We start from the raw sequence: 17,161 nt of genomic DNA, 5'->3' as shown, positions 1-17,161 counted from the left end.
CGATGTCTCTCCCAAAGAATCAAACTTGATTTTACCCAGAAAATAATTCACCAGATGTTTGCAGCAAACCTTGGAAGGAGGGGCACCTATTCCTGCAACATCTGGGTTCAAAAATGTGTTGACATACATATACATTTCTTTGGCAGGGTATTTTGCCTGGCTAATCTCGTCTGCAAAGTCACTCAATTTGGCACTTCATTTTCCGTACATTTTTATTGATATCTTATACAACTTTTTATTTTCATCATAATAATGGTGCCTCCATTTCCTTTCTTGTTTTTTACATTCCTTCTTAAAATCCCTTAACCCGGGCGAGAACCAACTGGCCCTTGTTTTGGTGCTGGAAGATCTAACGGCACTTATTGGGTCCAGGCTTTCCACCGTAGAGTCTATCCAATCCCTTAAAATAAGATAGGATGCACCAACTTCCTCATCCGTCCTATGAGTGGGCCTACTCAACGTTGCTTGCCAGATTAAAATGTCCAATTTAGACTACTGCCTTGAAGGTCTTCCAAACGCTTTATCAACATTAGGTGATTTCATTTTTAGGATGTTGAATTGTATCAACAGATAATCAGAGAGTGAATGTCTGCATAGATTTAAGATTTGAAAATATAGGATTCAGGCGAGGTGTACTCCCCGGTTTCTCCCTGCTCGGAGGAAGTTTCCCATGCCCTGCTTCGGGACATCGCGCTGCCCTCCCTTTCGGTGGAGGACAGGGATTCGCTGGACGCTCCTCCCACCTCGGACGAAATTGCCCTTGCTATCCGCTCGGTCGCATCTGGCAAGGCCATGGGCCCCAATGGTATCCCTATCGAGCTGTACAAGCTGCGACCGGATGTACTGGCGCCCCACCTGCGCGCGATGTTCCTGGCGGCCCGCTCGCGGGGTTCCCTTCCGCCGGACCAGCGTCTGGCCACAATCGTGGTGATCCACAAGGAGGGGAGACCCCGTGAGCGGGTCACATCCTATAGGCCTATCTCGCTCTTGAACGCGGAGCCCAAAATCCTCGCCAAGGTGCTAGCCAACCGGCTGGTCGGCGTGGTGGGCGATTTGGTCCACCAAGACCAATCCGGCTTTATACCCCACCGCAACACGGCCCTTAATCTGCGACGCTTGCACGGGGTGATCGCGCGTGTCCCGTTTGTGCGGGAACCGGCCATCTTGGCGTCCTTGGACGCCACCATGGCGTTTGATACGCTCGAATGGCCATACATTTGGGCGATGCTGGCGAAGTTTGGCTTCGGACCGGGATTCATCAGCTGGGTCAAGTTGTTGTACTCGGGCCCATTGGCGCAGGTGGTGGTGAACGGACGAGTCTCGGCCCCATTCGCACTGGGAAGGGGCACGCGACAGGGGTGCCCCCTGTCGCCTCTCCTGTTTGCACTGGCCCTGGAACCCCTGGCGGAGTGGCTGCGGTGGCATCCTTCCATCCGTGGTCTCCGCTGGACCCCCGAGCATGAGGACCGCGTGTCCCTCTACGCCGACGATATCCTTCTGTATCTCGCCTCCCCGCGTAAATCACTGATCGTCCTGGTTGATGTTTTGCGCTCATTCGGTCGCAACTCAGGCCTTGTCATTAACTGGGCGAAATCCTGTGTATATGTGCTTTCCGGGGAGGCTCCGGTCCTACCACGGGACTGTCCGATCCAGATTGCCTCCCAGGGGTTTCGGTACCTGGGTATATATATTACTCTGGACCCAGAGGCCCGCTACGAGCGGAATTTGCTACCCCCCCTCCAGCGCTTGAAGGAGGACGTTGTGCGTTGGCGGCGTCTGCCGCTTTCGCCGCTTGGCCGAGCGGCCTTGTTTAAGATGATGTCGTTGCCGCGCTTTCTGTACGCTCTGCAGAACACTATGGACTTGGTCCCGGCGCGCTATTTCCGTGAGGTGGAGAGCCTGCAGCGGCGCCTGTTCTGGGACGGGAGGCCGCGTATTGCTTTGGCTAAATTGACGCTCCCGTGGTACGATGGGGGAGTTGCCCTCCCGGATATTAAACGGTATTACTGGGCCTCCCAGCTAGCTGCAATTAATCATGGCCTTTACGGGCCCGCCTTGAACCCGACATTTGAAATGGACAAGATGCTCCTGCCCGGTGGCGACTACAATCGAGCGCTCTACTCTGGCGCGCCCGACTCCCGCCTGACGGGACCGACGCGTGTCATGGTGCGTGTATGGCACGCGGCTAACGCAGCTATGGGGTGGAAGGACCGTTTGACCCGGGCGTCACCGCTATATGCGTCTGAGAGGTTGGGCTCCCTGTGGACCTCGAAGGGCTTCGAGAAGTGGGACACGATCGGCATCAGCACAGTGGGAGATCTCTGGACAAGGGGGGGATTCAAAACTTTCGAGACGCTGCAGACGGAGTTTCAGTTGCAAGGCAGCGAGTACTTTCGGTACTTGCAAGTCCGCCACGCGCTGGGCTCCGTCTTTCCGGATGTCGCATCCATACCGGAGTCTTCCCCCCTGGAGGACAGAGTGCTGGATGGCCATGTCCCAGACAGCACGATCTCCCTTATATATAAAAAACTGATTAACGACCGATCGGGCCTGATGACTGGCCTCCGCGAGGCCTGGGTTGCTGATGGGCTGGAATTGGACGACGAGGACTGGATTTCCGCGGTGGCCTCTCCGAAGGAGGTGGCCATCCCGGCTCGCCTTCGCTTCGTCCAGCTTAAGATCCTCCACCGGGTTTACGTGACGGGGCCAAGGCTTCTACGTATGGGCTTTGCTGAGGATGGATTGTGTAAGCGTGGCTGTGGTGCCTTGGCAACTTTCTTGCATATTCTGTGGGAATGCCCAAAGGTGGAGCGATTCTGGCGTGGTGTGCATGAGGTCCTGCGAGTGGTCACGCGTGTCGCGCTGTTGCCTGAAGCGAGGAGATGCTTGCTGAATGTGTGGGAACCAACTGACTACTCGGTTCCGCAGACGCGGTGGGTGACTCTGGGATGTATGATAGCCAAGCGTGATAATGCCCAATTGTGGGGATCCCAGAGGCCCCCGACGGTGTCGGCCTGGAAAGAACACATGGATTGGTGTATGTTTCGTGAAAAGGTGGTGTATGTGGCGAGGGGTAAGCCTGGGGCGTGGGTGAAAATCTGGGGCCCCTGGAACGCCTATCGCGGGGGTATTTGTGAGCCGCCACTGCTACCGGCTGCCTCACCAGCTCCGTCCCCCTAGCCGACCCCCTCCCCCAGCCGTGGGCAGGTGGTTCCCCAGTCCCTGATCTGTTCCCATTCCCCTCTTCCGAGTTTGGCGGTTGGTTGGGATCCCCCACTTAAGGAGCGCGTGCCGTCACTTTGGATTGCGGGTTGCCTTGCGGGTGTGGTTTTTTGTGTTGTTATGTTTTGACAAAAGGAAACCGTATTGTGGGCTTGGAGTTATGTGGCCCGCGCTATTGATATCTCCTGATTTACCACTTTGCACCGCTAAGAGATTTTTCTGTATGTATGTCATATGCTTCTGCCACTCTAGCGGCCGGCCGGACGGTTGTAGGCCCATACTTGTAACTATTTGAGATTGCAATAAACGGTTTCAAAAAAAAAAAAAAAAAAAAAAAAAAAAGAAAATATAGGATTCAGGAGAGGGCCCTTGGAGTGCGTAGGATGGATCACCTACTGTTTGAAATGTAGTCCTAAAAGATCTTGTATAAGATTGTTAGCCGACGTGCACAGATTATCCTTCAGGTGAATATGTAAGTCCCCTAGTACTGTGAAGGTGGATGATGCAAGACTATGAGCTGCTACAGTTCCAGGCCATTCCTGTACAAATTGGGCTGCAGGCCCTGGAGGGTGGTATAGAGGCATACCTGAGAAGGAGCAGGCCCTGGAGGGTGGTATAGAGGCATGCCTGAGAAGGGGCAGGCCCTGGAGGGTGGTATAGAGGCATGCCTGAGAAGGAGCAGGCCCTGGAGGGTGGTATAGAGGCATACCTGAGAAGGGGCAGGCCCTGGAGGGTGGTATAGAGGCATGCCTGAGAAGGGGCAGGCCCTGGAGGGTGGTATAGAGGCATACCTGAGAAGGAGCAGGCCCTGGAGGGTGGTATAGAGGCATGCCTGAGAAGGGGCAGGCCCTGGAGGGTGGTATAGAGGCATGCCTGAGAAGGGGCAGGCCCTGGAGGGTGGTATAGAGGCATGCCTGAGAAGGGGCAGGCCCTGGAGGGTGGTACAGAGGCATGCCTGAGAAGGGGCAGGGCCTGGAGGGTGGTATAGAGGCATGCCTGAGAAGGGGCAGGCCCTGGAGGGTGGTATAGAGGCATGCCTGAGAAGGGGCAGGCCCTGGAGGGTGGTACAGAGGCATACCTGAGAAGGGGCAGGCCCTGGAGGGTGGTATAGAGGCATACCTGAGAAGGGGCAGGCCCTGGAGGGTGGTATAGAGGCATACCTGAGAAGGGGCAGGCCCTGGAGGGTGGTATAGAGGCATACCTGAGAAGGGGCAGGCCCAGGAGGGTGGTATAGAGGCATACCTGAGAAGGGGCAGACCCTGGAGGGTGGTATAGAGGCATGCCTGAGAAGGGGCAGGGCCTGGAGGGTGGTATAGAGGCATGCCTGAGAAGGGGCAGGCCCTGGAGGGTGGTATAGAGGCATGCCTGAGAAGGGGCAGGCCCTGGAGGGTGGTATAGAGGCATGCCCGAGAAGGGGCAGGCCCTGGAGGGTGGTATAGAGGCATACTTGAGATGGGGCAGGCCCTGGAGGGTGGTATAGAGGCATACCTGAGAAGGGGCAGGCCCTGGAGGGTGGTATAGAGGCATACCTGAGAAGGGGCAGACCCTGGAGGGTGGTATAGAGGCATACCTGAGAAGGGGCAGGCCCTGGAGGGTGGTATAGAGGTATACCTGAGAAGGGGCAGGCCCTGGAGGGTGGTATAGAGGCATACCTGAGAAGGTGAATATGGGGGAAAGTTTTCATGAAAACACAAAAGACTTTGGCAGCCTGTAATGGTGATGGGATATGATTTACACTGAAAGTGCTCTTTGAAAATAATAGCTTTGCCTACCCCATTTCTTCCCAGATCGGTCATTTTTGTGATTGCGTAGCCAGGTGGAAGAGCTAATGCAATATCTGACTAGCTGTCCTGCCGTAGCCACGTTCACGTTAAGAAGAGGGCATCTGGACTTTGTTCTCCCAGTAGAGTGATATTTCAAACTTATTTTTAGGGAGAGACTGACTGTTTACTAGAAACATTCACCATTCCTGTGTGGACTGAATGGAAGCTGCAAAGTTTGGTAAATTCCTTCCGCCATGGGCTTCCTGGAGTATCATGGCGGGGGTACATTTAAATGAATAATTACAATATGAGCACTTACTTGGCAGTGACATTGGGTTCAGGGAATGAGAGCACACTTCCTTGGATATCAACATAAGGACCTTCAATTCCTTTGAAGTATAATGTGTCCAATTCACTTGCGAAGGATGAGGGTTTCTAGCCCCTTTCCCCTGCCAGGTGCAGGTGGGCTTGCCTTAGGAGCGCGTCCGCTGCGCATTGTTCTTCATTAAATAGAGACCGAGTTCTAAGTGACAAAAAAAAGCTAGACTGCCAATAAAGATGGCGTCCACTCAAGTGCTATTGAGGCGAACTGACACTGCACACGGCCAGGGAGTCCCAATCTTCAACACACCCTAGAGCACTAAATCAAAGCAACAATGCCCAGGTAAGTCTGGACAGAATGCTGATCAATGTCAAACATTCACCCCAGTACAGAGATCCGGGCCCAAATCCATCTATGGTTTGTCTCCCATGCCATTCCAGTTTTAAGCCAGCCATATGCAAATCAGTCTTGACCCTGTTCCCCATGGGAACAGTCTAGCCCGAACTGCCAGAGCAGGTCCTCCCTGGAAAGGAAACAAGCATCTTGGGACTGGTTTCGGGGCTTCGCACCTCATCAGCCAGGCTAGCTTTACTCCAGTAGCATGGAGAGCACGGGTCTGAAAAGTTTCAGCGCTCCGTCCATCATCACCTTGTATTTGCGTTGTTCGCCCTAAGTTGGCAGGGTATGTCCAGACGTGGACCCCATGCTCATTTTGCGACTGGATTCAAGCTAGCCTGGCTGATGAGGGGTGCTACCCTGAAACCGGTCCCAGGATGCTTGTTTCCGGTTCACGGAAGACCTGGCTTGGCAGTTCGGGCTGGACCGTTACCATGAGGCACACGGTCAAGACTGATTTGTATATAGCTGGGTCTAAACTTAGGTGGCGAAGTGAGCTAAAGAACGATGGATTCAACCCAGATCTGTGACTAGGGGAGAGTGTCTGAAAAGTTTCAGCGCTCCGACCATTATCTCCGTTTGCACTGCATCTAACATCATCAAACAATTAGTGCAAAAAATCATTTAAAATACAATAAAAGTACCCCGGAAAGCATCTAAAAGAGTGAGAGTTCACTTCTAGTGTGTGACTGTAACATGGAATAAAGAACCTACGTCACATGGAGTAAAGAACCTACCTGTACTAGCTTTACTTCAGTAGCATGGAGAGCACGGGTCTGAAACGTTTCAGCGCTCGGTCCATCATCTCCTTGTGTTTGCGTTGTTCGCCCTAAGTTGGCAGGGTATGCCCAGTCGTGGACCCCATGCTCATTTTGCCACTGGATTCAAGCTAGCCTGGCTGATATGGGGTGCTACCCTGAAACCGGTCCCAGGATGCTTGTTTCCGGTTCACGGAAGACCTGGCTTGGCAGTTCAGGCTGGAGTGTTCTCATGAGGCACACGGTCAAGACTGATTTGTATATAGCTGGGTCTAAACTGAGGTGGCGAAGTGAGTTAAAGAACGATGATGGATTCAACCCAGCTCTGTGACTGGGGGGTGAGTGTCAGAAAAGTTTATGTGCTCCGTCCATCATCTCCCTGCATTTGCTTTGTTTCGCCCTATGTTGGCAGGGTATGCCCAGACGTGGGACCCTTGTTCACTTTGCCACCGGATTCAAGCCAGTCTGGCTGATGAAGGGTGTTACCCCGAAGCAGGTCCCAGGATGCTTGTTTCCAGTTCAGGGAAGACCTGGCTTGGCAGTCCGGGCTGGACTGTTCCCATGAGGCTCAGGGTCAAGACTGATTTGTATATAGCTGGGTCTTAACTGAGGTGGCGAAGTGAGCTAAAGAACGATGATGGATTCAACCCAGATCTGTGACTGGGGGAGAGTGTCTGAAAAGTTTCAGTGCTCTGACCATTATCTCCTTGCGTTTGCACTGCATCTAACATCATCAAACAATTAGTGCAAAAAATCATTTAAAATACAATAAAAGTACCCCCGGAAAGCATCTAAAAGAGTGAGAGTTCACTTCTAGTGTGTGACTGTAACATGGAATAAAGAACCTACATCATATGGAGTAAAGAACCTACCTGTACCAGATTGGGATTGTAATATGGAATAAAGAACCTACCTGTAGCAGAGTCGGATTGTAACCTTAGAATAAAGAACCCACATGTGCCAGATTGTGATTGTAACATGGAACAAGGAACCTACCTGTACCAGATTGCGATTGTAACATGGAACAAGGAACCTACCTGTACCAGATTGTGATTGTAACATGGAATAAAGAACATACCTGTACTAGATTGTGATTGTAACATGGAATAAAGAACATACCTGTACCAGATTGTGATTTCAACATAGAATAAACAACCCAGCTGTACCAGATTGCAATTGTAACATGGAATAAATAACCGACCTGTACCAGAGAGTGACTAACATGGAATAAATAACCGACCTGTACCAGAGTCTGATTGTAACATGGAATAAAAAAAAAACACATCTACCAGACTGTGATTGTATCATGGAATAAAGAACATACCTGTACCAGATTGGGATTTCATTATGAAATAAAGAACACAGCTGTACCAGATTGCAATTGTAACATGGAATAAATAACTGACCTGTATCAGAGTGTGATTGTAACATGGAATAACAAGCATTGGCATAGCCAATAGGTCTCGCCTTTGGGACCTTATAAGTGTTTAGTTATGCAGCACAATATCCTTGGTGCAACAACATCAAGTGTTACATGGCTAAACACTTATAAGGTCCCAAAGACGAGACCTATTGGCTATGCCAATGCTTTTGCCGGGGATAAATTGTTAATCAGTTGGTTACTTGCTAGAATGGTAAGTGCTAAGCCGGTTGAGACCTGCTCATCCAAGCTTTTAGGGCTCCCTAATTAAAGGTGAAAGCATCAAGGTTGGAGTCACAGATAATTTGGTGGTTCATATCTACGAACTTCGTAGCTTATATTTTGACTGCATTGAATCCCATTAATGTAGGGTGTGTTGATGACATGCGCTTTGGTTTGTCTATTATAACAGTTTTTTGCCATTAGTCTGTGTGATCTAGATTTTCTCCTAGATAAGTTGTGCAGAGTTCACAAATTTACATCTTATGCCCTTAAAGTTACTATGTTTGTGGACTTCACACAATATGACCAAAAGGAGAGATGTACCCTGAAAAAAACTCTTCATTTTTGATGCTTACCTGGATCACTTTCTTGGGATGGCATCTTTTCCAAGGCATTTTTAGTTTACTAAAATGATATATTCAATGGTTGTACTTACTGGGACTTTCAGCCAATCCTCTTCATCCATTGGTTCGTCATTCATATCTTACCTTCCGCAAACTACAGCATGGGACAGTGGGTCATCCCACTTGACCCAGTGACTATCTTCTCCTGGGTGATGTAGTTCTGCTCTTCCACTAGAAGCATATCTGCACTTCGGTGCTGTGGACCACTCAAGCAATGTGGGCTTTTTAAGACTCCATTTTGCCTTCAGCCATTTTTTAAAATATGTTAATAAGGGTCCAGCAGTGCCTAGAAAATGTTTGCTAAATCCATTACAAAAAACGCATTGACAAAGACGAGGCTGGCAGTCAACACCAGACATTGATTTTTTTTTTTTCTCTTCTTGTTCCTGTTATTCTGAAGTATCCAACTTCGTGAAGTTAATTGTCGGCAAGGACAGGAATACTGCTGCTTTTTTGAGAGATATGTGGGCGATAGGTGAAGATGGTAAAATGAGGCTTGCCAGGCCTTTTATGCCCCGGGCATTTACCTGCACTGCTTGTGCCCTTGGAGCCCACTTTTGAGAGCTCAATGCCACTCATTGCATCTGCCACTTTTCCCCAGCTCCCCGAGGTTAAGTGCAGCAGGCACTGGTAAACTTTGAGAGAGGAAGGGGGAGTTGGAGAGAAATATACCAGAGCAGCATTCAAGGTTTCAATCAGAAGCAATCCACGCGTAAAACCACGCGCACAAGAATGCAGTTTAGGAGAAAATATTGCTAATATTACAAAGCAACTAATTTGGCATATGCAGGTGGTTCAGCATTGAGGGTGAACTTGCTAAGTGCAGGCTGCATGCAGGGCTGGAAATGACTGAGTTATGTAAACTGCCTTCTGTGGTGCAATAACAGGCCAGCACATTACTGATTTAGAGGGATTAGTGCCTCACAGGAAAGGCCGTTCTGTTGCCTTTGCAGCGCCAAACTTGGGACATGGAGGTGTAATGCATTCGAACAACTGGAACGCGTGAATGACTGACCCGCCTTGACTAGAGGCACTGCCGGGTTTTCACAACTATTAGAACGTCGGTGCCGGTCGGCAAACATAATAACCTGACGAGGATCACACAGAGAGTTGGGGGATTTTAAACCGGGCTTACTGAGCCTAAAGTGCGCTATGTACAGTACCCCCCAGTCCATACCTCCTTACTCAACTAGTATGAGACAAGCCAGACAGGCTCATTGTCCGGGAGCTGTACAAGGGTCTGACCGCAACTACAGATCAGTGCTTTGTGGTCGGTTTTTTAAAATGTACTTTACGTAAAAGACAGAAGGGTTGGGCAGTAAATGCTGTTTGCGGAGTACAGCGGTCACCTTTGCCCTAGTTCGTGAAACTTTCACAAAATTAAGGTCTGGGTAAATGCAAGCGATGGGTGATTGAACGGCATAACTTGTGAAATGCTTCTCAAATCACCAGAAATTCAGGAATATATTAACCCCCTGCTTCAGCTCTCAAAGTACACATTTGGTGGATTTTGAGATGCCCGACGGTGAGGAAAGCAAGCTGCAGTTTGCCAGATCAGCAAACTAGTGGAGATGAGTGAGTTGGGGGGAAATGGGGGGTGAAATGCGCTGAGGAGCAGGGGGCCAGCTCAACATGACGCCTCCCCGCCCGCAGGAGCCCCCCTCACACTGCCCCTGGCTGTTACCAGGAGCTCCGCGGCTGCGAGCGCGCTTTAACCTCCACTTGATTCACTCTCTGACGCGACTGATTTATTAGGTAATCCTAATTATGAAAAAGTGCCCCCGGCAACTGTAACAAGCAGTAAATTAAAGGAAATTTTGGAAGGGCAGCGTGGCTGAACGCGGGAGGAACCCAAACGCGATATGCACCGTGGAGAAAGTGTCAGCGCATTAAAGTGAGGCAGCGTTGCTGTGGACGGAGACGGAAGAGCACATATTGTAGACCATATTCACAGGGGGAGAAAGTGAAGGCAAAATCTGAAGCAGCTGCCACTGTGAGGCGCAGATCAAAGTGAAAGTAGAGGCGTGACGAGAGGCAAGTGCATGCTGCCACATAGAGCGTTAACTACAGCAGGATACGGTTTTCTGCTTGCGAGTGCTCTTGTTTTACGAGTGGGCGCTCTCTAGCTAAGAGACCGGAGCGAGCAACTGTCTCTGAGGCGCACATGGAATTGAATGGTAATTGCAGCCGCGCCGCGCTGCGTGCGTAGCAGAAAAGGTAAAGGCAACGAAAGAAGCTATTGTCACAGCGAGGCGCAGCGTGGGAGAGGAAGTGAGGAGAAGAGGCGCAGATCAAAGTGATGTTTAACTATGGCAGAGGGCATAGTTGACTACATACAGAAAGCCTGTTTTCATAGTTTTGGCAAATTAATTAAAAACACGCATTTAAAAGGCATAACACTACCTTTCCAGAAGAACCCTCGCGCTGAAAGTAAAAAGCCGCAGGGGGAGGGGAGGGAGGAGGGGGCCTGCGCATGATTCCCTTGCCTGCTGAGCTGAAAACAATCTGAGGAGGAGCCTCTGTGCTGGTGCATTGTGGACCATGGGTATGGTCACTGCTGGTCTTGTGACTCGACCTTCTCAAAGAAGTTGCAAACATCCGTACCCAACGCTAAATGCAGGGGTATGCAGAGTATGTGAAGAAAAGGTTACATATCTGTAGTCCTGTTTCTGCATAATAATAATAATTCCCCGCTTCCTTTTCGGCACATACCTCCTTTTTGCAAAGTTTTCTTCCATGCAAACAGCATCATAGCGTGTATTTAATTGCAAGTTCGTACTCAGATCTGCAGAAAGGAAGCCTAACAGAGGTCTCATTTGTATCCCCTGAATGCTCAATAAATATAATCTTCCAGGTTAATGTCATAGAACTCCATTGCAGCATCCAAATGCAGAGAAATTCCTATTCGGCGGAGAACAAAGAGGAAAAAATGCAGCCTGATATGCTTACATTGTAAACAGAGTAACAAGAAGACTGTTCCATTAAGAACCTGGGAGGCATCTTTTTAAAGAGTTTTTTGTGACATGAGTTCCCTCTCAGACAATGGCAGCTGGCATCTACGGGGTGGGGGAGCAGATACAATTCAACAACCAGGCAGCCGCGGCACCTGCGCTTTACTTTTAACATTAAAAGTAAAGCGCGGGTGCCGCGATTATACCAAAAGTAAAGTAATAGAAAAACATCTTTCTTTACTTTTGGTATAATCGCAGCACCCGCGTTTTACTTTTAACGTTAAAAGTAAAGCGCGGGTGCCGCGATTATACCAAAAGTAAAGAAATAGATGTTTTTCTATTACTTTAGGTATAATCGCGGCACCCGCGCTTTACTTTTAATGTTAAAAGTAAAGCGCGGGTGCAGTGATTATAACGTCATCCTGATCACGATCGCTGTGAAAGCGAAAGTGATCGCGATGACGCTCTCCTGAGTGCTGCTGGCTGGCCTAGTGCATGGCAGCTGCGCGCGTGCACGCTCACATGCACGCAAGCGCTAGGCCAGCAAGCAGCACTTAAAAAAGCGCACATACAAAATGTCTCTCCGAGCCAGCGCATGCGCTGGGCTCAGCGAGACCTAAAAAACCTACCTGTACCAGAGACTGATTGCAACATGGAATAAAGAACCCACATGTACAAGACTGTGATTGTAACATGGAATAAAGAACCGGCCTGTACCGGAGTGTGATTTTTTTTTTAATAACAAATTTTATTTGGTTTTCCTGATGCAATATGGCTCATAGCCCTACAAGTACCTGTAGGAAACAAGATGAATCAGGAGTACCATAATATTTAAACAATTGTAACTCCTGCAGGAACTGCAGGCAAAACAATACAAACACAGTGCAGACGTTCCTAGATCCCCGTGCTTGCGTAAAAGTTACATATGAGCTAAGGCAGACAGTCACATGATGCGAAATATAACGTGTATCAAACATTGGTGTGAGTGATAAGTTCTATCAGGGGTCTAAAGGTGGGAGGGGGGAAGGTCTATCCCTCAGTATGTCACCCAAAGAGTCCATATCTTTCTATCCTTCTGGGGGCATCACTGGCCAGAAACACCGCGATCTCCGCACCCATACATCTATCCAGCTTAGCCTTCCATTTACCCATAGTCGCAGGGGAGACCCCCTTCCACAGCTGGGCTATGTCGCGTTTGGCAATGGCAAGAGCCAAAAAAAAGGAAATGTTGTTTTTATTTGTTACCCCCGATCCCGTGCGGTGTAAAAGTCTCGGATCTAGCGGGAGTTCCCAGGAAAGTATGTCACTAAGGCAAGAAGCCACCCTACTCCAGAACGGCTGCTAAAGAGAGACACGCCAGACCGTGTGTAAACATTTACTCTCTTCCCTGTCACATCTCAAACAGGTAGGTGGCTAAATTACCCCCGTTTTCCAAAGTCAGAATCGGGTGTAATAGGCCCGGTGTATGTACTTGAATTGAATGAGGCGGTAGTGTGTAGACACCGCAGCACTCCAGGGGTTGGCTATGGCTTCGGCCCAGTCATCATCTGTCAAATCCGAGATATCGTCTTGCCATGCTCTCCTAGTTTTATCAAGTGTTGTTTGTGTGTGTGTGTAGTCAGTGTTTGATATATTTGCCTGATTTTATGGAGCCCCAGGTCTCCCATCAGTAGATGGCCCTCAAGTGGATGGCATTCTGGTAGGGTTTCTAGAGCACGTATCAGGGGATCTAGTGCATGACGTAGTTGAAGATATTGAAGATATTTATAGAATTGTGTCTTGTGTAAGTGCGATTCCTCTTGCAACTGTTGAAAGAATTTCAATGTAGTGCCCTGCATCACATCTCCTAGCGCAGATATTCCCACCAAGTCCCATTGTCAAAACCCCTGCAAGGCCGTCACTGGGCGCAAGTACGTGCTCTGCCACAAGGGGATTGTTTGGGTCAGGGTCCCACGCCACCCCATTTGCCTCACCTTGTACTGCCAGAGCTGAATCACAGTTCTACTCGCAGGGGGTAGTACACTGAGATTCCTAGAGCTATATAGGAACTGAAGCCGCATGCTCTAGCGCAAAAGCAGAGTCCGTTGGGGAGTTATACCACCATTGATTAATTATTAGGAGGTGAGATGAGCTGTAGTATGCATACACGGATCGCTCCCCCATTCCACAGGAATTTAATGTGTACGGCATTGACTTGCGCAAACCAGGACCTCAGTATATTGTAAGGGAAATTTTGAAGTTGGTACAGAATCCTTGGCAGACCACCCGTATAACGATAAGGGGAGGGAGGACCAAATTGCTGTTTCATTGTTCAGACTTGTAAGTACCGGGTTAATATTATGTTCCCAGGAAATCTTTGGACAGGGCGACATAAAAATGCCTAAATATTTAAAACCCCCAGTCGTGTGTGATAGCTGCGTCGCCCAGGTGCCCCGCCCCTGGTTGCCACATACTGGAAAAAGCACGGATTAAGCAGGGTTGGTGTGGAGGCCCGTAGTTTACCCGAACCCTCTGAGGATTTGCAAGAGGTGTGGGCCTGAGAACCACGGGTCCGTTAAAAAGAAGAGGACATAATCCGCATACAGCGCAATACGATCCGATCTCACCTGAGACGACTCAAATCCACGGAAAACTGGGACACTTCAAACCCACACAGCCAGGGGCTCCACAGCCAAAGCAAATAATAGCGGGGGCATCCCTGCCTCGTGCCCCTGCATATAGGGAAGGGGTGTGAGCGATGACCTGCTATACGCACTGAGGCCGTCAAGTCAGTGTATAGCAAATGGACATACATTGTAAATAGAGGGCCAAAATTAGCCACTTCGAGTATTTGGAAGAGATAGACCCAGCTAAGAGAATCAAATGCTTTGTATATGTCGGCCAATAATATAGCCGCTGGGCGTCCTAATTCTGGGGCTAATGCCACGGCGTTATGTACTCTGCGGATGTTCTGACAGGTGGCTCGGCATGGCATAAAGCCTGATTGGTCTGGATGGATTAAGTCCGCCTCACAGGTCCACAGGCGATCCGCCAGAACCTTCCCTAGGAGTTTTGGTTTGAAGTTAATGAGGAAAATTGGGAGGTATGAAGAGGGCTTCTCCGTCGGGCGACCCGGTTTGAGGAATAAAACAATCTCCGCGTGATGCCACGCCCGGGGTAATATATTCTGTTCATGGGCATCCTGTATTGCTGCCAGTAGATGTGGGCATGGCATGTGCATGTGCGGTGGCAGGAATTGTATGGGGAATCAGTTGGGTCAAGGGGCCCACCCCAGGCGCATGTCATGCAAGGCCCCGCTCAACTCATCAAGTGTGATGGGGGCTTCTAGTTGCTCCCGTACCTGGTCAGCAAGTCTACGGGGTGGGATATCTCTGAGAAACTCCGCTATTTGGGCTACTGAGAATTGCTTGTGACATTCGTATTGTGAGGTAAAGTGCCGTGCGAATTCTTGAGCAACCCTCCCCGGAGATGAGCAAAGGCTACCCTCAGCGTCCCGTAAGGTCAGGACTGCAGCGGGGGCTCGGTCTACCAGGCAGAGTCTATGCAGCATTTTACTTGACTTGTCCCCCCACTGATATATTCTGTGTTGCGATGCTTCCCAGATCTCCTTTGCTTCACCCATAAGGTATTATTGTATGGTGTGTTGCACCTGCAGCAAGTTACTCTGAAGCGACCGGAGTGTGATTTTAACATAGAATAAAGAACCTACCTGTACCAGAGTCTGATTGTAACATGGGATAAAGAACCCACATGTACCCGATTATGATTGTACCATGGAATGAATAACTGACTTGTACCAGATTGTGATTATAACATGGAACAAAGAACCTACCTGTGCCAGAGTGTGATGGTAACATGGAATAAAAACACCACTTGTACAAGACTGTGATTGTAACATGGAATAAGGAGCCTGCCTGTATCAGATTGTGATTGTAACATGGAATTAAGAACCCATATGTACAAGACTGTGATTGGGACATGGAATAAAGAACCGACACCGGTACCGGAGTGTGATTTTAACATAGAATAAAGAACCTACCTGTACCAGAGTCTGATTGTAACATGGGATAAAGAACTCACATGTACCAGATTGCGATTGTAACATGGGACTTACCTGTATCAGATTGTGATTGTATCATGGAATAAAGAACAGATCTGTACCAGACTGTGATTGTAACATGGAATAAAGACCTTTACAGTACCAGATTATATCCTGGAATAAAGAGCCGACCTGTGCCAGGTTGTGATTGTAACATGGAATAAAGAACCAAAATGTACCAGAGTGTGATTGTAACATGGAATAAAAAACCTACCACCAGTACCAGATTGTGATTGTAACATGGGATAAAGAACCTACCACCAGTACCAGATTGTCATTGTAAAATGGAGTAAAGAACCTACCTGTACATGATTGTGATTGTAGCGTGAAATAAAAAAATGACTTCTACCAACCTGTGATTGTAACTTGGAATAAAGAACACACCTGTACCGGAGTGTGATTGTAACATGGAATAAAGAACATACCTGTACCAGAATACGACTGTACCATAGAATAAAGATCTTACCTGTACCAGATCGAGATTGTAACATGGAATAAAGATCCTACCTGTACCAGATCACGGTTGTACCATGGAATATAGATCCTACCTGTACCAGATCACGGTTGTACCAGTGCTACTAGACCCATAAACATGGTCTAGTAGAGTGAACTACCTGTGCCCAGGGCCTGTAAATTAAATGCTACTAGTGGACCGCCTATAGCATTGATTGTGCCTCCCAGTTAAGTAGTCCTTTAAACATGTCTCAGGCCTGTGTGTGCAGTTTACACTGCCATGTCAACTTGGCCTTTAAAAACCCTTGCTAAGAGTTGCACTCCCCTTTTATTACATTTAAGACATTTCTCTGGTTGGACCCGGGTAGCCCATAGGGAAGGGTGCTGTGTAACCAAAAGGCAGGACATGTACGTTTAAGTTGTGTGTGTCCTGGTAGTGAAAAACACTTAAATTTGTTTTTCAGTACAGTGAGGCCCATCCCTCTCATAGGAAAATATTGGGGATGCCTTAGTTCACTTAATTTCTAGATTGAGTGGGAGTAGATCTGTCATGTTTATTAACTCTGGAATGGTAAAAATCCTCTCTACTGGTAAAGTCAAATTTATCACTACACTCTAAAAAAAGGCCACTTTTAGTAAGTTGTACCTAGTTCTCTAGCCCGAGGAGACCCTAAAACAACAGAGGTTGAATTGCGTCGACTGCCAAGCATTTGGATGATACGGAAGTGCTTACCTTGGAGAGGCAACCTGTGTGACTGATTTGGGGCCTCATATTGGCCAAAATAATAAGGTGTACTAACCCCTGATGTTTTATATTTAGTTCAGGAGTATTGGTAATTGAGGGAAATAAATGCAACTCCTTCTGTAACAGAGTTGTGAACTAGTACATTTTAAACTGATTTTCAAACTAGGTAATGTTTCACATTGTTTTCTGTTGGTTTTAGGCACTCATGAATGAGATGTGGGCCACTGAAGTTTATATATTTAACTAATGGTTATGTCATCCAATGGTTATTATTTGTCTTGTAAAATGAACCTATAAATTGTAAAATGAATATAACGCAATGAAGAAGTGGTCATGCTAATTACTTTTCTTGATCACATCGAACCAATTTGTGTGTAAATAATTTCAGACAAGGTACTTTGTGTTT

General features: G+C 48.4%; 1 protein-coding gene and 1 long non-coding RNA gene across 4 annotated transcripts in view; one reads left to right on the top strand and one right to left on the bottom strand.

Annotated features, from left to right (window-relative positions):
• Positions 1-17,161, bottom strand: part of LOC146869538 (uncharacterized) — an 88,169-nt gene that overhangs the window by 30,697 nt on the left and 40,311 nt on the right. The gene's annotated exons all lie outside the window — the stretch shown is intronic.
• The window catches only part of LOC146869539 (uncharacterized), a 159,043-nt gene that overhangs the window by 110,789 nt on the left and 31,093 nt on the right, over positions 1-17,161 (top strand). The gene's annotated exons all lie outside the window — the stretch shown is intronic.

This window comes from Triturus cristatus, chromosome 1_1 (genome assembly GCF_964204655.1).
Source record: "Triturus cristatus chromosome 1_1, aTriCri1.1, whole genome shotgun sequence".
Taxonomy (NCBI): domain Eukaryota; kingdom Metazoa; phylum Chordata; class Amphibia; order Caudata; family Salamandridae; genus Triturus; species Triturus cristatus.
This window is presented reverse-complemented; position numbering and strand designations above follow the sequence as displayed.